Raw genomic sequence first — 26,214 nt, 5'->3', positions numbered from 1 at the left:
ATTTCATTATCACCAGCTATTTCTTTTTCCATGCATACACTTTTTGCAGTCAGGCATAGGACTGATACAGCATATTTGTACTATAGCAGGAACAAACAAGGTGATACTCAGCTTTCTTCAAGTCTGCTACAATGTTCTAAACTGTATACAATGATTTAGAAATTACTGGTAATTAATAAAACTTATTTATTAAAGCCAAGCCAAATCTGGTTGAAAAATGACAGTGAAAAGTAACACCTGGAAGGGAACCTTACAGGACTTGTCATGGCCATGGTCAGACTGCTCAGCTGGATGGATATCCTATGCTGAGTAGCAGTAAATTCCTGACCTAGCAAAGGAAGTAGTTGAGGGTCATAGAGGTAATGGATAAAACAAGCTTGAAAACAGGAACAGGTATCCAGTGAAAAGGCAGTTTAAGTGAAAAATGAAAATGTAAGTTCTTTCTACGTTTATTGGCACTATTGTTGGAAGGGTTTTTTTTGGTTTTGTTCTTGTTTTTTTTTCAGAGTAGTTTTCTTTTTGAAACTTTAATCAAAAATTCCAGGAGAGGTGGCTAGATATTTCCCTGCTATCTATTAAAAAAAAAAAAATTAATTAAGACTGTTTGTGCATGCAACCGTATTTAGAATATTAATTTTGTAAATCAACAGTTGATTTCCCAATTAAGCTAACTGTCAGCAGCAATTAAGGTAGCAATTGCTAGAATGTAATAATGTATAAGAGACTATCTCCATTTTAACATTAAATAGACTTTGTTGTAGCCTTCTTGTAACTAAAAAATTGTGGCTTCTTTGACTACAATATTTTGATTTGATTTGAAAGTAAACTTTTTTCCTCTGTGCCAGTAGGAATGTCCTTTCAAGTTAGAGAAAAAAACACCAGACATCCCCCTGAATCCTAATTATCAAAGTGATCCTGAATGAGCACTGACATACATGCCTCTAAATGGTGAGCTCTCAGATGAGCCTCAAAGTACAGCCTTCCCATCTCATTATTTGTACAACTAAAAGCCATTTATCCTCTCCCACCTGAACAGCTTAATTTAACTGTTGTCTAAGAGAAAGCACTGGCATGTGCTGCCCAGAGAAGCTGAGGAATCCCCATTCTTGGAGGTGTTTGAGGCCAGGCTTGATGGGACTCCTGTGCAGCCTGACCAAGTTGTTGGCAACGGCAAGGTGGTTGGAACTAAATGATCTTTGAGGTCCCTTCCAACTCAAGCCATTCTGTTTTCTATAATTACTGATTTTTCCCTTTCTTTCCTCCTGAGACGTCCGTGCTCATTTTTCTATTCCTGCTTCAGTTCCTCACCAGGTTCTTCTCTGGTTACCTTTCAGTTATTGCTAGGAAGAACTAGCTGAAATTTGTCATTTTTAAATACCTGCATTAAAAAAAAAGCACAAAACACAACAGAATTCAGAATATTGTCCACATGTTCACAAGCGTGGGTGCTTTCTCCTCTCCATTTTTGAATCCTTAATGTACTACTTTAAAGTACATAACACAGAAAGAAAATTGATTAGAATAGGACTCATACAGATTCATTTCAAACTAGTTTGCTTTGCTTCCTAATACACGGAACTGGACAAAATAATATTTTTAAAAGGCACACACAGCAACAAGAATGCTGACTGAAAAGAGCTATACCACTGAAGAGGCTGGCCTTATGGAGGGCAAGGATTCATCCCTTGTTACTTCAACACTTTACCAGAACTATAGTGCCTCTAACAGTACTGATTCATAATAGCACTGTTTCAACCTAAGATAAATAACGAGGTTACTGCTGTTCATTTCTTCTTATGCTTGTACAGGGAAGTGGAAATTCTTGTGCACTGACTTTCATAAAGATGTTGCATTTGGAACTGAAAATGTTTCAGGAGTTTGTTCACAAATAGCAATATTATCCATGGATTTAGGACAGGCTAAGTCTGTTAGCTACTGTCAGTTATGCCCTCATGCAGAATATGCAGGTCAGAAATCCACTACTGCACGGAATGCAAGTAGTTGCTCTCGTACTTTTGCGGTTTACAACATATGCTGGCCTTTGCCTAATCTAAAACAAAGGTGAGAATTCTACATCTTATGAAAGATTAACTGAAACCATAGAGGACTCCTTTCCTCTATCTGCCCTTAACTTCTGTCAAAGTATACAAATCTTGAAACCTAATTACATCTTTCAAGATCTTCAAAATAGTTCTTCAACATACTAAAAATGGAATAACTTTACAAACAAATCTGCAAACAACTCAGAGCTTTAGGATTATTCACAATTGCGGCAGGCAAAACAAAACAATAAACATACAAAACAACAGGAAAATATGATGAAAATGCCTCAAAACATCACAAGCTGAACATTTTGAGAGAAGTCATTCTACTCACAACTTAGAAGAATTTGTGTTAAATAAATACAGAAATGGCAGGTTCACTTTATCTGAAGTTACTTGATGATTGTCAAGTGAGAAAAGAAAAGTGTGTAGGACTGCCAGTTCACAAAACGCAAATTGCCATTCATTTTCTTGCAACTGTGACTGAAGAGGATGAAGACTGGGGGGAGTTTGCAAAATATTAACAGAAAAAGTAGGCAAGAGATAAATAAAAATACCATAAGCTCCCATTCAGTGCTTTACGCCAAATTGCTCTTGGACTAGATGATGGTTAAAGGTCCTTTCCAAATGAACTTCTCTATTCTAGCTTTTTTTATTAAAATTCAAAATTCAGTCACGTGGGGCAAAAAAAGCCAAGAAAACAAACCATGGGATAAGCTCAACCACACAGAACACGTAACCAGTCTTTCTCATTTGCTCAATAACTCAAAGATTACTTTCTGCTTGGGCGATCTGCTAGTTGTTCCCTCACATGTTCTCCTCCTCCCATTAACATCTCATGCTAATGGTTATTTAACTCAAAGTTCTCTTTCTAAGCAATCGGAATCAGGAATTAAGGTTTCTGAAATAAATTTCTGTCAGCCTCTCTGCAGAACACCTCATTCCTCAGCAGTAAGAACCACAAGCTACCATTTTGTTTGATTCCATCGCTAAAGAAGGGTTATTTTCTATTATATTAAGATGACCCTTCTATTTCTTAATTATTACTGTAATAATCTTATTGATGCTAAGTTCTTGGAACTGCTTTATACTTGCTTCAGAAAGCATACACAGAGGAAAGGAACTAAATATTTATTAACAGCCACTCTTTGAAGAGCAAGTACGTACAGCCACAACAATTCACATATCTGGAACATGACTTATGTGTATTTGAATACCTATTTGACTCACCATCTCAACTCTCTCCCTCAGTTAATTTGGCTACTTTCTTCAATCTGTTTGATGGAGTTTTCTTTCTTGTATTTTTTTTTTCGTTTTTCTGTGCAACAATCCAGTTTTGTCTCAACCAGAATTTAATAGAATTATTTGCAGAAGTTATGATATAAATACAGGATGGTTTATATGACAGCAGTTCAGGTTAGGCCCAATGGAAGGTTTTTATTTATCACTCCTTCCCAAACCAAGAATCAAATTAAAATGAGTAGAAGCTTTGCCAGTAAAATTTATACTCCCATTTTGTTTCAACTGTGTGGATTAAATTCAATTCAAACAATCTTTTCACAGCACAGACAGTAGAAACTACAGAAAGGACCTGAAAGAACAATGGAAAGAAGACTCATTAGCCTGAAAAGATGGGGCTACTCTTGACAAAATTAGAGTATCTGGGAAGCATGAAGAACTAAACTTCCCTCTACTTTTGTGGAGCCACCCAGTGGGAAATTTAAGCAAAGTTGCAGGAAGACATTAAATCTAGAAGACATTGCAGAATAGGAAAAACTGAACAGTTAATATCATTACCATGAAGACAGCAGAGCAGCATAACTACTTAATTTCAGATAGCCTTATTATGAATTTATTTATATTTCATTTTTTACAAGACAGGGTAGAACAAAGGAACATGACCAGAAAGAAAGCAGTAAAATTTGGCCTAACTTCTACACAAATTCCACAGAGCATGTACTGCAAATGCTGAATTTCCACAGATAAACCAAAATTAATGCCTGAGTGAAAGAACAAAGTGATACTTTCAAACACGAGGTGACTGGGTCTCAGTTTAGCGTACAGTGCAATCATAACTTTCTGATTCACATTAAGGCGGATCAGAGAAAAGCTTATTAAAATATTGCACTAATGAATGACTCACTTATTCATCACTGTAAACCTTGATGCTTATCAAGAGAATAGCCACAGAAGTTCTGTAAAATACTCTGATGTTGCAGTTAGTCAGAAAAAGGTGAAAACAAAATCCTGACAGCTTCTCCCTGGAACGCTGCTGAGGTTATCGCCGGTGGTGCATCACCAGCTCTTTAAGGCTATGACTGCAGAGAAAGCACAGCAGCTAGACTGAGTCTCTACATAAAATGACAAGCAATCTGAGAGGCACCAAGTGCCGCATCTGCATATATGAACCAGCACAGGGACAGGAGCCTTCATAAAGCTGCTGGCAACAAGATATTTGAGGTGTTTTTTCAAGCTATTTACATATATTTTTTGGGACTGACTACTATCATAGAAAATGAGCTGGTTTCTCCAAAAAGCAGTGCTTTCGGTCCCTCCTAAAAAAAATTTTAAAGGCAAAAGACCTGAACTCCAGCAACCTTTGTGGCCTTATCCTCTGCCTCTGGAGAATTAGCTCTGATACTAGTTATAGATTTGGGGACAGAACTTCACTGTGTGTTAAACATGTGACAAGCAGAAAAATATGATCTCTATCTAAAGCAGCTTGCAATCCAAACTGAAAAATTTGAGATGGGAGCCAGGCACGATAAACAGCAGGGTATCCAAGAAAACAGATGATAGGCTGAGATACTGAATGGATTTAGGTCACATGTTCTAAAAGTCACACATGAAATCATTGGGCAAAAGTCCTATCTTTGACTTAGGTCTCTAAATATACATATCAAGCTACCTACGATAGATTAAATAAGGGATATGGTGGTATCTTCGTAAAAAGCACAGCACTCCATGTTTAGATGCCTGCCAAACTCAACTCCTGCTTGAGTACTGAGAACCCTTTAAAAGACCAGAAGTCAGAATAACAAGATGCATCAAGATGCAAGAGGAGCATTCTAGAGGCAGCCAGCAGGAAAAATTAAACTCAGGATCCATTTGAAAGCTTCCATCTCTTTGAGACATAACGCATCAGAGCTTGGGCAGAAGTCCACACTCCTTCAGGATTAAATCCTCTCCTGGGAGTAGATGCTTACAAAGTATGATTTTCAAACCAGTGAGCAGGGCTCACTTGTAAGGATGCAGCTGTGGAAGAAAATAAATAACATCAGCTCTCCTATTTCAAGTGGAGGCCTAATTTAGTAATTATAGCACTCACACAAAACTTCCAGGCTCTTAGAAGAGCACATAGCGAGGCAAAGTGTATGTGAAATGGGATGCATCCTTCACCATTTTAGTAGATACCACCTGCTTGTGCAGAGAGGTGTATGAGAACCCCAGGGTCAGGAGAAAAGCAGAGAAGTGTTAGAGGTTGCTGCTCTGCCTCCCAAGACCATATGCATGTTTAAGATACAGAAAATGGTGTTTCTGGAGGTATAATATAAAACTCAGGACTGACTGCCTATGTCCAGCTGAGTGCCTTAGCCACAGAAGCTCCAGATTTAAGTCAGTGCTCTAAAATCAGAGCAGCAGATTAAATCCAAACTGTTCTTGTTTCAGATTCATTTACAACACTAAAATTAATTCACTTTCCTTTGGGAATAGCTGCTATATATCATTTCCTAGCACTCCCACAACAAACAAATGAATAAAAACAAACAACAACAACAAAAAAAAAGCGAACATAAAAAGGAGAGGGGAAGGGAGAGATTCTTTAGCACTAGATTAGCATTCTCTGCTGAGCTGTTCCTTAGCTGCTGATTAATGCTAATGGCACATTCTGGGAAAGCACAAAGACTCAAGGGCAGTACATTGTACCTGGAATTGTAAGATTTCTGTTTCCTGAGATTCTTTTTTCCTGCAGGAAACAGTGTGAGTCAGTAGGAAAATCTGAGTCAGTACTGAATTACTGTTCAATGTGATATGAGGGGGCAGGAGAGCATATGCAGGTTTTTCTTTTTCTTTTTTTTTTTATCTTTTGAATACAGCTACTAAATTTAGATCACAACCATTTTAATGATCAGGTGAGTCTCATACAATTACCCATGATAGCTGCATTTCTAAGGACATTTCAAATGGATACAATATTTTGCTTTCTATATTGTGTTGTCTTAGCAGCTAAGAAGCTCCATATCTGATGGGGAGATAACATTACAAGAACGGATAGGAACAGTGGGAGAGGAACTGTCTGTTCCAGTGCTAGTCATAAGCTTGAAAGATCTGGAATCAAGCTCAGAAGAAAGATCTGGAATCAAGCTCAGAAGCGAGATCAAACTTATTTGGTGAAGTTTGATCACTTGCTTAAACACGCATTCAAAGGGTATGTTTCATGAAAAAACCATGCTCTCCATCAGGCCCATCTGCCAGGCTTCCTGCTCATTCTCAGAAGTTCTCATGTAAGTAACGTACTGCAGAGAATGCCAATTTTGATGCTGCCCTTGGAGGAAAAGTAGATAACTTTGTTTCTCTAGCTAATGACTACAGCAAATATGGAAATACAAAGTTCCAAATTCCTGGTCTTTCTCCAAAATCAGGACAGGTAATTTATCCAATTGCTGGTTTTTTGTAAAATGCAAACCCTCTCCAAGGCAGTAACTTACACCCGCTCTTCTTTTCCCTGATAAGTGTCCAAATAATTACACTAAGAGTCATTTTGCCCCTCACTTGGTCAGCAAATTTACAACAGATTCCTGTAAGTGGAACAGATTCAACAGAAGGGAGGGGAGTGAAACCAAGAGCCAAAGTGAGTCCTCCCTTTTGGAAGATATGGCTGCGTTCATCAGTCATGTGAAGATGAGCACCAACTTGGATCGTGTTCTCTCTACTGAGATTGCCCTACTGGAAGTCTTGCTTCTCCACGCTGAAAACAACTTTTTTTTTTTGATTGACAGGTTGCAGGCAATCTAATTTAAGGAAAGGGTATTTGGGAACACAGTTTCAAAACAGGGAGTACTTTTTCTTTGTAAAGTTGAATGGATGGGAAAACAGGATTGGGTGCAACAAGGGAACCTAAATGTCAGTTTGCAGCTCTCAGGCTGCCTTATACTGGAAAAGAAACACAATGAGCTGTGATCTGCCTGGGGTCTCTTCACAATTTGTAAAATGCTCAAAGGCTATTTCAGGACGAGACATTATATAAAACACAGGATACTGCTGGACTGATTTCAACACCAGAAAGGAAGCAAATTGTCTCCTATTGGTGCTTCTGGCAAAATCCTTTCCTTTATGTGACAGCAGGAAGAGGTTCTAGACTACTAGAAAGCCAGTGCAATGAGCCAGGGTAAAAAGTGTCACTTCAAGAAGCTTTTTATCATGCATGATTTCTTACTTTATTTGTACTTTATGTTAAAGGTTTTTCCCATTCAGTTGCCCACTAGGTCTAGAGAGCTGAGGGTGTGCAGCGCCCAGAGACGGGCTCACTATTTGTCTCTTAGCAACTCTTCTAGCCGCGTGCAACTGCCCTGCTGAATCCACTGGTACAGGAAGCCTAGATGGCAATCTGGGCACGCAAATTATGGAAACAGAAAGAAAAAAGAAAAGTTGCCCCAGATTTTGCAGTGGCCAAATACTAGTTCTTTTTAGAAGTGAAGAATTTCACTCATCTGTCTTGTTTCTTCCAGAGGTTTCAAAAACAAAGCTTTCACTGACACAAGTTGTCGGCCCCAACTAAGAACAATTACTAAGTAGGCCCTGGACATCACTTTTCATGCCCAGAACGTGTATCATTATATCATTCCGTAGGAAACATATCCAAAGCTTTTGGATATAAAGAATCTCTAAAGCTGTGATATGAACAATGGTCTGTGCACTGAGCTAAAAATGACTTGGACAATCTGTGCTATCATCAGAATAGATAATTCCTCTTCCCCCCTAGCAGTGGGATATCAGAAATAAGGAAGTGATATTTCCAAGACAAAATGTACTTTCTGAATCCCACAAAAAATTAGTCACAAGCAGTAATGTGTTAGGAATACGCTGTTATTAAAAAACTGGAACATACACTCAAATCGGAGCTGAAAGAATGACACTGATGACTTAAATCCAAATGTATGAAATTCCTGAGACCCCTAAATGATATCCTCAAATCTTAATAACTTCAAGCATTAGTGCAGATAATAAGGATTACTTTATAAATATGCACGTGTCTGCAATAAATTATTCTCATATTAGTGCTATTCTATAAAAACAATTTGAATTGTTCAGGAAAACAGAGATTTCAACACCTCAGTTAAACAAGAAAACCCTAAGTAAAATGATCCTAGAATGAAAATTCATGCAAACATCCTACCTTCAAAAGTGAGTGTGTCCATACACTAAAGAAACTTATTGAAAACAAACACCTATTTTTGACAAATTTCTTTTTTCTATCTAGGTTGACTGCACTCTAAATCCTCAGGGCTGACTGAACCTAAGAGGCTTTGTGAACAAATTATGTGATCAGCAGCAGGGCAACACAAAGCCAAAAGATCAGACACTTAGAGTCATGTTTTGGACTGATGTGAGTTCTTACACAGATGAACTACAAAGCCCTAGAAGAAACAGAATTCATAATGCTCATGTTGATAGCCCACATCTACAAAGGAGGTGTTACTGTAAAAACATATTCTGGAAGAAAGAAAACCATAGAACATAAAGAAGTCCTGAGTGAGGTCTTGTCCATTGGTTAGAAACCAGATGAAATATTTAGGGTTTTGAGTAGGCTATCTGGCTTAGGACAATTTCATGCTAATAAAAGGAGGCTTTCCTATTAACACACAGTAAAATGTATTTTGCCACAAGATAGATTATTCCATTTTTTAAAGAAGCTTGGCATGAGTATTCTGGGTTTGAAGAACATGTTGAGTTAAAGATGACAGTAAAAAGCATATTAAAAGTTGGAGAGATATGTTCGTTACCTCTCTCCATTTCAGTGCTCTTGTGGGATTCTACCCACTGTCTGTTTGTTTGTTATTTTCCTTAGCAGTTTTGAATTAGGACATTTTATTCATGAGTTCAGATATGCAGAATGGAGGTCTGACCTATGACTTGGATGTGTCATGAAGGAGAAGTCTGACCCTTCTCAGGACATTTTATTTATTTACTAATATTTTACTCTCACTATCATCTTGTTTTGCTTAAAAAAGGCAGGCAGTGACATTATTTCCTACTCATTCTTGGCTCTACTTGCCTGCCCCTTTAATTAAGCTGCAGTTTTCTCTTTTAATAAGCACTGAAGTCACTTGAAAAGTCAGTTTTGCTCACTCTGCAAAATGAAAGTAGTTGATTAATCTGTTCCACCTAATTCACAAAGTGTTTTTGGCATTTTTAAGTGGTTACAGCAATAATTCGCAGATTCTGTTACAACTCTAAGACAAGAGTCTTACTTTATATGCTGCAGGATGGGTGTACAGCACCATCTACATTTTCTGCAGGATCTGTTGCTTTGGTAGACACCACAGCCAGATATAGCAAATTAAGGTATTAAACAGAAGCCAATATCACAAGAAGTGTGATGTTGATGTATATAATATGGTTTGCATCCCAGCCTTTTTAAAAGTTATAGTTTGCTTCCGGAAAGCATTTAGTTCCTTATGAAATATCAGAAACCTACATTCATAGAGCAAGTGGAGAATTTTTTCCCTGAAACTAGTATTACAGTTCCAGTTATCACAGATCGCCATGTCATCTGTGAGCAATTACCTTTCATTTCCTGCTTTAAAACATAGTCAGCTTGCTAAGTCAGACGTCAGTTCATTCTTAAGGTTTGGATGCATTAACAAAGATGTTTGATATGAGATGAAGTTCTGGCCAAGCCTCCTCCACTTTGGTTCTATCAAGAGATATTACTCAAAATTTCTCATTCTGCACTCTAAATTCTCCCTGCTTTTCTGTCTCTACTTCAGACAACCCTTAAATATCCGCAAGAAGAACAGCAACTCTGGATGATTCTTCTCTCTTTTTATGAGCTGTATAAGATATTGTTTCTCCAGGGGAAAGAATACTGCAAACCTAGAGCGATTTCTGTCCCTTTTTCCAGGGCAGTCTTCTCCATCTTTATATGCTACCAAGTTTGCTCTTACATCAGCACATTAGCAAGAATAGTAACCCTGGGGGCCTGATTGGCATTGCAGATTGGAAGAGAAGAAAGAATACATTACTGTTTCTGTGGCAGTTGAACTACATCTTAGAGAAAATTAAAAGCGGCTGTCAAGACATGGTCAGTGCTGTCCACACATAAGAAAGCTCCTTTTTGAAGTCTTTATCTATTTTTCAATCCGTCCAATCATTTTCCCATATTTTTAAGCATTCAGAGGATTGATTCTTTGTTAGCATTTACAGTAAGAACCAGCAGAGCTGCAAACCATTGTAACACATGCCATCTACATGTATTCTATGAATATACGTCTCTCAGAAAGACTGCAAAACAAATCCAACCAATCTGAATGTTCAGAGCATCTCAAAGAAGCTTTGAATTCTTATCAGAAACTCTCCCAAGTATACATTCTCTAAAATTTCTCACTTCCATAACCACAGGAATGTATGTTAGTACTCCCTTATTTTTAATCATCAACAGTTAACATCATTAACAGCATTAGCATCAGTGGACATTGTTGCCAAGTGGAAACATTCTCCACAGAGATGTCTGATTCCTATCACCATTGAACTATAAAGAAAGACAAAATCTCAGCCTCAAGATATATAAAGACTAATTCTTATCGCTTCAATAATGCTCTGACACAGTAAAAACTTCTTTAGAAAAAATATTATCTCAGCTGTGATGGAGTCTCCTATAGAGTCAATGTATGAAATTTCAGTTTTTCAGCTCCTTTGATAAGAAATTAGTGCTACTTAAACCACAGTGATGTCTACAGGTGTCATAGCATAACTTGCTGTTCTTGCTGAACCAGCTCTCCACTAATCTCAGTTTTGCATAGCATCAATCTAACTTTACTCACAAGATTTTTATGGTGGCAGTTTTTGTCACTGTGAAACATTAGAACAAAAAATAACACTTCATTGTGACATCCTTATTGGATAATTAAACTAAAACATACAGAAAAGATGCAACTGGCATAAAGGCACAGGAGAATGGTATTAAAAAAAAAATAAAACACAAAAACTGGTAAAATCCGGTAATGCTACTATGCATCCTCTCAAAACCTGGCATACACAAGAAATCGTACAGTCATTGAATCATTCAGGTTGGAAAAAACCCTTAAGATCATCAAGTCCACTACTAAACCATGTCCTTCAGAGCTACATCCACACATCTATCAAATAGCTTTAGGGACAGTGGCTCCTAGAAAGCCTGTTCCAATAACTAAGAGCAAAATAAAAAGTACCATGTATTTCTTGCAAGTGCTCACTCTTCTGTTCACATACATGAGCTGCCCACTTCAATTCCACATAAATTATTCCAGCAGCCTCTGCCTTCTAGGACATACATTTATACTCTCATTTCTCAACTTCTACAGTCAGTTTCAGCCACATATGAAGGCTATTCTAAAATCTCAATGTGTTTTTTTGTTAGGCATTTCTTCTTGCTGTCTCGATAAAAGAAGATCTGTCTGAAGATTCGGAAAGTAGCAAAGCCGTAGTTTTGGAAACTCTTTAGGTAAGTATTTGAAAAAGAAAAAACAAAAACAAATAAACACAACCAAGTAACTGACTCACTTGCTGTGTCAATTCCATCAAAGAAGATTTATAAATGTAACATACACTGATGTGTTTCTAACTGGAATCTCTGAGTGCAAAACAAGAAGTGCTTTGTTGTACTTCCTAAACAAACTGTTTTGTTCCCCTCTGATACTTACAATTCCCATATAATCTTTAAAGCTGGTATAAGTTTTCAAGGGTTTCAGATTTAGCCGTAGGCAACAACCACCCCAGATTCCATAACAATATTTCCGTGGTCTCTTCTTTGCAATTCCCAGTGTAGTTTCACTTGTTAGTCTTTGTACAACCAATTTCACAAATCCCTTCTATACTGTGCATGACATTTCTTCAGCAGGTCTTTAGTTCTTCCTCAGAAACTAAGATGCTGCATTTTCACTTAAGTTTCAAAGTTGTTTTACACTCTTGTCAAGACACCACGATGCAAAGAGGCAGTTCTGCCAGTCAGCATCAGTACTAAATCACTAGAAAGCTATATTCATGGGTAGGGGGTTTGAAGAAGCTTGAGGTGCTCCTTTACCAAAACTGACACGCTGGACATTAATAATAATAGTAAAACACATGATCAGAACTAGAATGTGGCTGCGAAATGAGACTGCTCAGAAGTCAGAAATGAGAAAATAAGTAGGATCTTTCTATATTCAAAGTGTACAGGTACTGAAAAGCTCCAGCTCGTGCACTGAAGTGGTGTGTCAGGAACTGACTGTGAAAGCATTTTGCTCAGTACCATTGCTTGTATTCATCATGAGGAGTGATCACCTGTCCTTCTGCAAGTGAAAGGAACCACACTGGCACTTCAAGCTAAGAACCTCCAATCAAGCATTTTTCAGCAACCAGTAATCCAATAAGCTGAAGAGAGCAGCGAATTTACAGCCAACTAGCAATATTTAAGAGCTAATTCTGCTACTTGCTCTTAATTGCCTTCTGTGCCACCTGAGTGCAGGTATACTCCTGACTTTTTACCCCAGCTTTTAACCCTACGCCTCCTGGATTTGAACCTCGGATTGTTCTGAACCTTCATTTCTTGGTTCTTGACAAAGCCTTCTCTGACTTCCAAGTTTGTCAGGTCAAGAACTAATTATGAGGTGTACTTTCCAACTCACAGCTTATAACACAGACACTGTATAGTACATGTGCAAGTTGCATAGATGAAGAAATATTAGGTTCTTCCCAATAAAGAAGCAATCTCTAGGGTCTTAAGACCAGAATTGCATCACTAGAAGGAAGTGAAGGTCATAGTACCACTGTGCATAAGACAGCTGGTAAAACAATACTGAAGTGCTTAAACTCCTAGATTCTTTTAAGTCCTGTCAATAATACTTAGAAACTCATCTCATCATTCAAGGTCTGGGCTTGGTGAGGAAAGTACTGGCTATCCCCAAGATTACATCAGATTAGTACAAAAGTTCCACCTGCAAGGAGATGAGAGTTCCACCTGTATGAGATAAGAGAGAGGCTGCTCTATATTCTACCTAATCTGTGTGAGCCGAGTGAAGCTGAGGACCAGTCTGGGCTTCCTATGCCCATAACTCTTCTTTTTTTGCAGTCTGAGCTATAGACACCTATAGATTCCACCAGTCCTTCAAGCAGATGATATCTGGGCCCTTTGAGGGAAGTCTTTGGCCACACTGTTTGCCCAAGGTTTCTTTCATGCTATTTTTGAGAGGGGAAACTGAGTGCTAGGCCTATCACAGTGCAAGCAACTGTACAACACACAAGCTCAGAATGAAGAAAAGGGTGTAATAAGACAAGTTTTATTCAGAATTTCCTGATGCCAACTTATCCAGAACCTAAGCAAAAGAGTGGAATAGACAAAGCCAAACTTCACATTAAACTTAGCCCTACTTAAAAAATCTCAGAACAGTCAGATATTTTACAGTATCTAATGGAGAGAAACAGTTTTACTTGAGTTAATTTTCCTGATAATGTTTCTTCTCACATTGTTTCAGAATTTTTGTCCTGATTGTCAGCAATGCTCTTGCTCGTTCTTCCTCTCCTCACACATGTGAAGAAATTTAGAATAAATGCACAGGTCTGTTTGCTCACAACAATCACCTTAACACAAAAATTGTGTAATTCATTTTAAAAAAATCTGCACAATAAAGATTTCAACTTTTTGGTATCACTCCACTGTAAACGCAATGTCAGAGAAACAATTTCCAATTTCAATCTTTCTCTGAGATGAAACAATTTTCCATGCTTAGTTTTATCACCCATGCCTTATTGTATTGGCAAAATCTCTAAAAGAGTTCCTTTTGCCTGTCAAGATAAAAGAACAAAACACAAAACATACAAAGCCAAAGCGTGCAAAGTGTGTTTCTTTGGAGATCTGTTTATTTATTTTAATTTATTTTTATCCAGTGAACCACTAAATTCTGGATAGGAGTAAATAACATTTCAAATTAACTTATTACATGAACAAAGAGAGCGTTTATTTCCAGAGTGAAAGACACGTACAAAATACATCATTAATTTTAAGATCTCTTCTCAACTACACATTGTGTTAGGGGGAGACTTCAGCTGCCTTGCTGTGTTATGTGCAAGTATATAATACTCCCTTCTTTGTAGGGAGTCAGATCTTGTTCTTAGCTCTTTATATACACAGGTATATGAATGTCTCCCCTTGAGTGAACTATGGATGGGGCATAGATTCTCTTGCTTATAGCATTACTCATTTGCAATCCAAATCCTCTGATCTGATTTTGGGAGAGGAAGAGTTGAATATAAATAACATGAAACACTGTGGGACTAAATTACAGCTGAAGCTTTGTACTTTTTTGTACGGTTATGTCCCACTATCCCCACTTCTTGCAAAGATACAGTCATATCCTTGACACTGTTTGCTGCTGACTCTCCTAGATTTCCGTCATGGAGAATATGAGACACAGCAGCTTAGTTACTTTGCCCTGTAATCTAATCAAGAGGTATTTTGTTCCAGTTGAGTATCAGTAATTGTTGCCCTGCAAGATAACAGCTTTAAAGAACTACAGAGAAAAATTACTAAGAATTTACTTAAAGCTATGATGTTTTGATAGACTTTGGTAGTAATGAAGTTTCCATTTTTTAATCAAATAATGATACCAAAAGTACAAGAGAAAACTATCATGCAGTTTCTTGAAAAGAGTCAGTAAGCACAAACTAATTAGACTTGTTTTGAAAGGGAGTGGTTGGCTAACAAGCAAAACAACAGTTCAAAAATGGGAGGTTTTTCTAAAGCAGAGAGAAAACACACCAAAGAACAAATCTACTAAGATAATAAAAGAGCTAATTATTATCAGAAATAAACATTAAGTAAATCTCTCAGAAGATTTGAACTAGAGTAGTGAGAGACTGAACAAAGAAGTTATCTTTCCCTATATAAATTGCAAACTTGAATGCACGCAAGTGAACGAGGGGGACTTGACAGATGATCTATATGACAAAAAGTTAACAGACTTCTTGAGAACGCAAATAATCACGTTTTCTTGTGAGATAATAACACAAGACTCTTAAGTGAGTGCTAAATGATCAAAAATATATTATCATCTAGCAAACACAAACAGATGCATCTTCTTTGTATGCCCAGAAACCTAGAATTCTCTAATTCTCTAAAACTGCACCATGCTGCAATTCTGAAGTCCAATGTTAGTAAATATTCCTATACTTTTGCAGAGTTTTTCCTCAACTGTTGCTAAGCAGGCAAGGTTTTCGCAAACCAAGCTAAACCATTGTTTTTACTGTTATGTTTGTAGAAGAAGTAAATGATAATGACTGCATCACAGCAACAAAAATTCCTGAAGATAGCATTTGTGGCTTATGAAGAAATGATACTCGTTTCCTTCCACTGAACAGATCTCTCATAGAGGGGAATTTTTTTTTTCCCCCCAATAAGAGCTCATGGATGTTGGGTTACGTGATTATGTCCAAAAAGAAAAGTGTTCCCTCCCTTGAGGTACAGAAAAACTTGAACATCCATGTGGAAACACCTACTAGTTAGAACATCAGAGCAAGCATAGGGAATACACAATCATATTTTATGCCAACCCTTCATTCCTTTCACGTACGTGCTTTTTGGAACACTGGATCAGAAACAACTCTGACTCACAAGGAATTTTAATTGGAGAATTTTAAAACAGAGTGACACTGTGAGAATGGTAATGCTATGCTAAAAGTTAATAATCTAACTGTGCCTCTTCCCAAGACAATGAAATAAGAGAATTTAGTGTCCTCTTTGAATCACAAATTTGCAATCCATCTGTTAGGACTTAAATATTAAGAACACAGAAATCCCAAATCCCCGTTTTATTTTAAAGAGGTCAAAACTGTCATTATGTTCCTTACATTCACTAACAACAAAAAACTATTGATACAAAGTTTGTTATGTCATTCCATGAAAAGATGTAAAATGCAGCTGTAGATACATTCTAAACAATGTATATGTATCCAAACATACAGCTATTTTACTTCCTTCTTTACCTTTCCATTCCAGCTCTACTATTTACTGTGACCTAGTAAGAAACAACAATTAAGGATCTTGGTAACAGGAGACACATCTGGTCAGTAACGGATTCTCAGGAAAGAGCACTTCCAAACTCTATCCTCCCATCACATAATCTGTGAGGTAGCCAACACACTACAATCTAGGGTAGTGTATAATCTTCCTCTGTGCTGGTTGATTATAGGGGAAATAAGAATATTTTAAGTCAGAGTAAAGTGTTCTGAACTGGGAAAACAACACAAGAAAAATCAGAAATGTATTCAATTCATTGCCAAGCTTACTGTCTGGTACAATTCTTTGTGACCTGTTAGGAGGAATTGAGGGAGGAAAAGAGTACATTCTCAAAGGAGAGATGCCAGAAACGTTTGGGCCAATTATTTTCACAACAATATTAGTTGAAATTAGTCTCTCCAGCCACTAACACACTCCTCCCCTCCACCTCAGTATTTTGCAACTGTTAAACTGAAGTAGCTTTTAAGTTTCTAGGAAAGAAGACAGCAAACAACGCTCCTGAAAGAACAACTCTTAGTGTCCCCCAAACTGGAACCAATAAAGAAATCTGTATTGATATCAAAGGACAAAATGTTCTCAGAACAAAGCCACCCTACCACCAACTGTGTCAAATAGTAGCATAAGTTTGTTTTCCAAGGGAGGACATTCAAGACGAGGCACTTTTCCTAGGAAAAATTTAATTCTTCTAACTTGCGTCAAACATGAAAAAATAATAAGCAAACTCCTGAACCCTGAATACCAGGGCATAAACTCAAAGAAGGAAAATACTTTCCCCAAATCCAGTAGAAAGCACATCAGAATTTTCAAACTTTCTGTAGTAAGAGCTTATTGTACAAGCAAGCTTTGTACACACATGACAAAGAAACATAAATAAAAAAGGGGAAGTACTGACTCAAGGGAAACTATTGTAGAAAATGTCTGCCTTCTTCAAAGATCAACAAGGGACTCTGTGCTTTAGGAGAGCTGTGACAAGGACCTGTAGAAGCACTGGATCTTACAGAAACAACCTTACACACCTGAGCATCCAGACATGTTCTGTGTGCTTTTCTGCATACTAATTCATAGAAGTTTACAGCTCAAGACTAAAGAAACTTCAGTATCTCATCCCAGCACATTTCAGTGCAGTACGTAAACACAAGTGATGTGTTTTAATTGGCAGCCACCAGTGACCTGTGCTATGACAGTACAGGATGCAGGTGGACGTGCCATGAATACAGAGAAACAAATCCAACACACATGCCATTGTGCTGGGACCACACGCATAAACACAGAAATTTAAAATACCCTTGGATGTTTTGAGATCAGGCAGAACAAAATCTGGTCTTTGCTTACACAAGTGAACTTAGCTGAGAATGAACAGAGTATGCTTTCCCCTCTGTTGCAAACCTGGAAACCACCAAAAAGGATTCCAGCTTGATATTCCCTGCATGCCAACATGGGGTTCTGACCTGGAAATTACTTTTGGAAGTCTATAAGGCTCCTAATCCTGTCTCCAATGCCATGGATTTGTTCTAAGAAGTACACAATAATCCACTATTTGTTGTGAAAGAAGGAGAACCTTTTATTTTCCATGTTGACTGTCAAATCTGCATTGCACCATTCTACCACTCCCACACCTTCAAGCAGCAAGGAACTGAAAGATTCTGTAAATGCTTCTAATTGTTTCACTTTGACCATATCCACCTCCTTAACAGCAATCTGCCATGACAATTTACCTGCAAGTCAGTACTTTCAAAACTAAAGTAAAAATAACCATTTAACTCAAAAAGCCACAGACTGGTTTGCACAAGTCGACTCAAGGGTAGAATTACAAATCGATGTTTGAAAACATACTCCTGCTACTTGAAAAGCATTCATGTTTAAATTGTGCTTTATTTACCACTCTGCAAAAAAAGCAAAGAATAAATGTGTGAAAGCAGGAACAGTTACACGCTCCTCCCTTAGCATACATAAAGTACTGAATTTACAGAGAGTATTTTTAAAATACCAGAGCTTTCCTCCCCTTCTTGTAGTGGTTTTACTTAGCAATTCTCCAGACAGCAGGAGCCCTAACTGGAAAACAAGAAATTATTTGTATTTGGATGGTAGGAAAAACAGAAGTTCTTTTTGTACAAAACATTTTTAAATTTTTTTTTCACCTTTTGAATAAAAGTTTAAAGAAAATAAGCACTTTATTGATGAGCCGGTTCTTAAAATTTTACTATTTTATTATCAAAGAAACCAGAATTTCAGAAGGAATAACAATTTTTACTGAAGGTTTTTTATATTAATGTGTGTGTGTGTATATATATATATATATATATATATATATATATAGACTTGTGAACTAATGTAATTAAATTTTCAAAATCTACTGAGCAAGACCATATGCAACCTGAAGTCATTCGTGCTTTGAGCACGCATTAGAATCTGATTACAAATCCAAATTTTACAAAATTTCTAAGTAGTAGAGACATTTCTATTATGTTTTATATTCAAATTAATTGGCTAAAAGCATTCAGGTAGGCCAGATTCAGAGTAAGGCTGAAACAACCGCTTAGTCCCAGTGTCAGTACAACTGCTAACAACCACCACATGACTCTACACTACATGCTGTGGTCATGTCCTTGTTCTCTTTCTTGCCTCATCTTTATGTTTTAAATTACCACCTATTTAATTCAAATTCTTGGCAAATCCTGGTAGAAAATATTTCTTTGTGAAATGTTTGTTATTCATATTATCTCAGCCAAAGACTGAAAAATGATCAATGTAAGCTTGACTGTTCTTTCAACAAATTATAATGACCAACTACAATAACAGCTGCAATGGCTAATCCTGATTACATTTATAAGATTAGTGTCTTGTGTTGCTTCCACGTTCTGTATTGATTTACTGGACTGAGATTTTTCTTCCTGATTTTGAAGTATCTAAGCTGCAGGAAACACTAGCATCTTAAAAGTAGGAAGATAGATTTAACACAAAGCTAATTAAAGCATTACATTTTGGTCTTACAGATCTGATGACTAGAATGTGCTTATGCTTTTACTGGCAGACAATGGATAAATGCCAGCATAGCCTTTTTTTTTTTTTTCCCCATAAACACAGCTGTTCGTACTGAATCAGTTCTCGTAATTTCCCAATTGACCCATAATGAAAGATAACAGCCAGCTTTAAAGCACCAGTTAATATTCATTCTTAACCCAGGTTTGTGAGAGTGCCTTTGCAATAAGCATAGTTTGTGAAGGTGAAACTGGAGATGCACGTGTGCACACAGAAAATATATATGTATATTCCTTCTATAGAGAAAAAGGAAACATACAGTGCCATTGAAATGGGATGGCAAATACATGAAAATTACCAGATGGACAGCTCAGAGAATGAGGTTCTGCCTTGGTCACTGAGTAACAGCCACCCAATCAATGGTATGATGAACATGTCATTACACTACGCTGTCTGCGCCATAATCTGGAGATAATTCAGATTCCAGAGATTTAAAGACTTTCTGAATATTTCATTAAATAATTATCCTACAGGAAAAAATAACTCTTCTTCTTATCTCTTAGTCATAACAACTGGGAAACTCCAGATGCCATGAGCATGGACAGTGACAGTATTGTTTGGTTGATGTTTGGGGAAAAAAAAAAAAAAATGTCAGGATAATCCACACCTACTTGTCAGATCCTACCTGTAAGCATATTTGCAATCCTTAAGATCCTGACCATTTCAGCTTTTTCTGCTGCAAGAAGTGAAGGTAGAGACAAATCTGCCATATTTAACAGATAAAGCCAAAGGTGGAGACTCCTGAGTAGATTAAGAAACAGTAACAATACAGTATTTGCTGATGATTAATATTTTTTGCTGTGGAAAAGTCCAGTCTTTGACTGATCTTGACTGCGCAAGATCTGTTGATGTTGAGACTGTGTTTTGTGAAGACTGAGATAGTAGCTTGTTTAAGAAACTGTGTAACCATTGCTGCATTGAAGCATCCAGAATTTTTCTGAGATTCTCTCTTCCGACCAAGTTTAAGTATCCACCAAACAGTTACTTTGGTGTGTAGTGAAGCAAAGATCAGGTAGGCAAAAGGTACTCAAAAAAATATGCCATCAGAAGCTATCAGACTTAATCCACACTCCCACACTGAATCACAGCATGCAATGAATCTCCATAATTGATAGTTAATAATTTTCTTTGTCTATTCCAGTTGGGTAACTATGATGGAAACAAGGACAACTGGTTTTGAAATTATTTTCTTTTGAAAGTCTAGGTAAGAAGAGCTGGTAATGCCAAAAGTTAAGTGCACTGCATTTTTATGAGTAAAATCATATTTTTAACTGCCCCAGGAAAGGAAATTTATTGGTATATACTACAAAGAGAGCGAGACTGTTAGCTTTGAATATATTTAGCTAATAACCATTTTAAATATATTTTTTCGTTTAGCTCTGCGAGAATCTGGCATGTGTTTTCCAAGGTTGGGTGATATGCTTCAATTGGGAAGTAGGTCTCTCTAATGGAAAGGATTTACTGACAACACTGGTTTTGTTTTTATCTGCATCAGCTGGGACATAATACTGAAACGTAGCCCAGAAGACCTGTCAGTTAGAGATCAGCATTCTTAGGAGGTAACAAAACTTGATGATAGCAAAAATATCTCAGGCACACACAAAGAAAAATATGTTGAGTTGTTCCAATTTGCTAATGGAAATACTATTTTGTTCAGTGGTTCTCAAGCATGTGAAGAAGTGTAAGGAGCTTTATTTGGCAATGCATTCGCAGATAGATTAAAATGGGAAGGAAATAGCTCTAGTCACAGGCATGTCCCTTCTATCAGAATCATTTTGATAAAACTCAGTAGTGAAAAATTATGTCATTAGCTTCATATATTTGAAGACAAAGGTAATTTAGGCAGCAGCCCATTAACAGGTGACCTGAGATGCAGCTCAGCAAAAATAAGCAAATTAGGATCAATATAAAATAAAGATCACCCCATTATTTCCTTTTTGACACTATAATCCAACTGTGCTATGCAAAGTTCCCTCTATGACCTCAGCTATTTTCCCAGGAACCAGAAAGCTGAAAAGCAGTCTAGAAGTAAAAAGCAGTTTTTAAACAGGCAATAATATCTCATTACCTCAATGCTAAAACAATATATATTCTCACAGCAAGTAACATATTCCTTCATATGAAAACATAACCATACACACACTGAGGTCTTCATTTGAGCTGTTATTCACAGAGGGCAAGTCGTAGTAGTCACAGGAATAAAACAGTTAAACAAAAACAGATCCACCCATAGGTACTTGTTTGTACTAGATTTGCTTTCTGATTTTTCTGGACCATCAGGAAGACTGTAGATGGAAAGGGAGGGAAAAGTTAACTAGAAAATTATGCGTAACTTATCCTTTACCTCAAAGAGAAAATGAGTACAAAAGGGCATATCAGATAAAGAAAAGCCACTGGACTCAAATCAACAAGAAACAATTAATTGTGGATTATAATTGTTAGTTTGGTCATCAGCTGCTGTATTTGCAGTATTTATGTGGTTTTGTTTTCATTTTTTCCCCCTCACAGTAAGGTCTACATTAGAGGGGGAAAAAAAACAGATGAGACAAAACTGTGTTTTGGAACTTTGGAAATACAAGGGCAAGACCTAAATTTCATCAGAACTATCTCCCTATGAGCTTGTGGAAGAACATAAGTTCAGAAAACTGGCATCACCAAAGAGAGCATAAACTATTCATTTCAGGGCTGCAGGATTCCATTTAACTTGCCTTTCTGAACACATAAATGAGTGACTGAATGAATGATAATTTAATTCAGTTCTCAGCAGTCACACAGTGACAAAAACAGTCGAAAACACACTTAGTAATACTTTATATAAGCAATATCATGGCCACTTAAAGGGGATGAGTTTTTCATGGTGATTTGATCTGCCTCACTTACATGCTGTGCCATGAGGAGCTGCAGGCTGCTTCTGCCAGCAGGTGGGTTTTTAAGCCCTGCTTTCAAGAGCATTTCAATGGCTGGCACTTTCAAGCTTGCTACAAGGGCAGCTCGAGCTACACAAGCATGGCTATACTCTCAAAACTCCTGCTGGACTTGCTGACAAAGTTTTGGTGCTTGAAAACCTGTATCACCTCATACATCACAAACTGCACCATCAACACACACCTCCTCTACAGCTGCAGACGTATCCAGGACTTTTTCCCCACTACCTTTGTTATATCTGGGATAGAGTTGATTTTCTTCAGTAGTGGCTGATGTGATTTTATGTTTTGGCTTCAGGAGAAAAACAAAGTTCATAGCACGGTGATATTTCAGTTGTGTCGAGCAGTGCTTTACAGAACAAATGATCTTTCAGCCTCTCTCGTTTTGTAAATATATACACATATATGCAGAAGAGAAACAATAGGCTTCTATTTTTATTTTTTGACACTTTAAAGGGCTTCAGCCTTGCTGTGAGCATCTCATAGGCTTTCATATACTACTGGCGTTAACAGAATTAACTCCTTACATTTCCAGCAGAAACAGGTGGATGCAAAGAGTAAGATTGAAAAACTAGGTGGAAGTGATACATTGTAAAACATTTATGAACCAGCTTCACATAAAGTAGCCCGAATCCCCATATGTTATGCTTATATTAATCTGAATTTTTATGCTAGAGTACCGCTCCTATGAAGAAAGGTTAAGGGAACTGAGCTTGTTTAGCATAGTGATATGACAAGGGGGAACCATTTTTAACTGAGATAGGGGAGGTTTATGTTGGATATTACAAGGAAGTTTTTCACACAGAGGTGGTGATGCACTGGAACAGGTTGCCCAAGGAGGCTGTGGATGCCCCATCTCTGGAAGCATTCAAGGCCAGGCTGGATGTGGCTCTGAGCAGCCTGGTCTGCTGGTTGGTGTCCTTGCACATAGCAGGGGGGTTGAAAGGAGATGATCATTGTGTCCCTTTTTAACCCAGGTTATTCTATGATTCTTCCCTCTTAGTGGAAGATCTTGGTGAGAAATTTTAGCAGACTAGGATATGGTTTGTAGGAGAAAGTTATGACACTTTTTTTTGTTATGATAGCAGATATTAAGGAGTAGCAGAATTTCAATAGGTCTGACTTTAAAGTTCTATATTGTGTGTAAATGGCAGTGATTTTTGAGACAAACCCACATATTAAAAGCAGCTCTAACAAACAAGTACTTTCCTAAATGCAGTGATAATTCAAACTATATAACCAAATGTTCCAGCCCATTCAGATCTAGTTTTGTCAGACATTCCTAAGCCATACTATGTAAAGAAATGCACACACACCAAACAACACCAAACAAACATAAAAGCAAACAAGAAACCCCAAGGTAATCACTTTACAAGACTTATTTATTTTGTTATAAAGTCAGGCTTTTGGAAAATTTTCAAGACAATTCTTACTCTTGAATGAATGCCCTTGCAAACTTCACAAATATATAGGACACGCAAGCCAATCTCTGAAGACACAACGAACCGGCATCCAGCTGAACAAATCACAGTGCTCCACTCTCTCACTCACATCCCTCGATCCACACAAAAGTTGGAAAGTAGAATTATTCTGGATTAAGTGAGTGCTGACCAATTGCCTTGCCTATCCTTCGCTTTTTTTTTTTTAGATTTTAATTTTATAAAACAAATAAAAATGCTACCTTGACAAAATCCACCCACTTGTTGTATTCTTACATACAGTCAAGACTGTTTTTTTGAAATGCTTTCAAATTGCACTTACTGACAGGATAACTGAATGCTTGGTCTATTACTCTCGAATCCCCATAGCCATGACATTATTCAAATACTGCTGATACAACGGTCTCACATACAGCTGCTTCTGCTAACACACTCCAGGAAGAATTTTATTGTGACAGCTTATGAAGAAATTTACATAATCAAAGGAAATGTGATAACACTTCAAGTGTCCAGTAACCAGTGCTTCATCACAGCACAACACCTACAGGAAGTGTATATGACATCCACATGAGTACTAAATGAGTCCATAAGGATTAGTGCTATTAAAATGAATACCAGATGCATCAACAAGGGACTGCGTAAAACAAAATGCTGCACAAATGTTTGCATCCCGATCCCAGCTTTCAAATAACATCAGCATATTACCCTAAAATCATTACTTCGCCATTCTAGCTCCTTTCCTAGGGAGCTCTAATGATAGTTCTTGCCCTACAGTGAATTCATATTGCATCTGGCACAGGAAATTTGGCATTTCAATTTACATAACTGTTTTCAATTGCACAAATTTGCTGTTCCCTAATTCTCAGTGTACTTTGGACAATAGTTTTCAATGCTTGACTGAGAAAGAGCAAAACTCTGAGCCAAACAACTTTTATTTCCCTCCCTCCTCTTCTGTCGAGGAGTTCTCATGCTGTTTCTAATGGAGATAAAAGCAGGTTAAAAGTCAGATTTCAGAGAATGCAGGTTGTCCATCATTTTGCCTAGTTTAATTTGGATAGCTGTGACTGATTGACAGAGACTGAATTGTGTATTACAAGTGAGAACTGTAGTCTGGGTGAAAATCCAGACAGCAAGATGTATGACATTTCCCAGGAAATAGCATTCTCATTTAAGTCTGATCAAAAGAGACAAAGATAAAGGACAGTACTTCCGTAAAACCAAGCAAAATCTGTACAGCTTTATTATTAGCCGAGTTTCAACTGCTGCTATGGAAGGCAGAATATGTACAACTCCAGGGTGCACATTTCTGAATTTTAAAGGAATAAACTATGGAAAAACAGTGGCATACACCACACACAATCTGTGTGAAGTGTCAGTGCAGGATTCAGAATGAAGACAAGGGACAAGAGGCACAGGTAAACCGGAGAGCAGGGAATGCGTCACATAAATCAGAGCAAGTTCCAAGTGTCTGTAGACCCTCCAGCTTAATCAACAATAAAAGAAAGCCTGAGAAATTCTTGTAAATCTTGAGAAATGCCATTCTAGTCCAACTAAGGGTGTCAGCTCACACACTGCAGCTATTTACATTTGTATAAAGAAGAAGACAGCTGATATGAGGAAATTATATAAAACTACAGCTAAACAAGCCAGAGCCTGGTTAATCTGATTGACAGTTTCCCTGCTGAAAGAAGCACCAGCAATAAAATCGTCCTTCTCCTCGCACTCAACATCCCATTGTTTGCAGGTATTTTGCTCATTTTTTCACCACTTGCTACTGTAATATACGGCTTGCCTGTTATTATCAGCCTGTGGCACAACATCTAGTCTTTTTGCAGCAGCAGCCCATTCTCAGTGTTTTGTGTGTTTGGGGTCTGAGATTTGAGAACCATCAACTGGGTTTCTGAACAGAGCATGAGCAGCACCTTCCTCATTCGGTACAAAGAAATCTGCCAACAGGGCAAACATAGCCACAGAGAATGGTCCCTGTTACCAGCTCGCAGTGATACATGTGGCTCTCCTTGATGAGACAACAACAGAGAACTGATAAGCAACAGATCTTAAGGGAAGCTCAATGTCTGAATGGGGAGCAGTGTCTGGTGCATTCTGGCTATTTTGAAGACAGCAATGGCAGTCACAGGGAAGTCATGGGACAAGGAGATAATCAGAATTTCCAAGTGGAGAAGTAGAATTAATTGAAGCGGATCCATGAATGGAAACACAATGCCAAATTTCTGAAGTACATCTCAACCACAGAAAAGATGGGAAAGATTGGTCTGTGCAAATACCTTCTGTCGTGCCAAAGCCTCCTTGGCAGCCTAGGTTTTTGTCTGTTACTAATACGTTTTTGTTAACTGCTGCCACCATTCCACACACCACAGCTGTTCATCCATTTCCACATCTCACTGCTGTGTCTCAGTACTTTCCATGGCCTTTTTATCTACTCTCCCCTTACCAGAAAGAAAATACCCCAATCTTGGCAGTGGCAGGATAGACAAGAGACTAAATAGGTAGGTTTAGCT

At 37.6% G+C, this 26,214-nt stretch overlaps 1 long non-coding RNA gene across 1 annotated transcript in view; it reads right to left on the bottom strand.

Annotated features, from left to right (window-relative positions):
• Positions 1 to 3,974: 3,974 nt before the first annotated feature.
• LOC125696002 (uncharacterized) overlaps positions 3,975 to 26,214 on the bottom strand; it is a 36,165-nt gene continuing 13,925 nt past the window's right edge. The window contains exon 3 of the long non-coding RNA XR_007378140.1: positions 3,975 to 5,297. This is a non-coding gene — a long non-coding RNA (uncharacterized LOC125696002). The remainder of the gene's footprint in view (positions 5,298 to 26,214) is intronic.

The sequence above is a fragment of the Lagopus muta genome, chromosome 7, assembly GCF_023343835.1.
Source record: "Lagopus muta isolate bLagMut1 chromosome 7, bLagMut1 primary, whole genome shotgun sequence".
In the NCBI taxonomy this organism is placed as follows: domain Eukaryota; kingdom Metazoa; phylum Chordata; class Aves; order Galliformes; family Phasianidae; genus Lagopus; species Lagopus muta.
The sequence above is the reverse complement of the archived record's forward strand: the minus strand, read 5'-3'. Positions and strand labels throughout refer to the sequence as shown.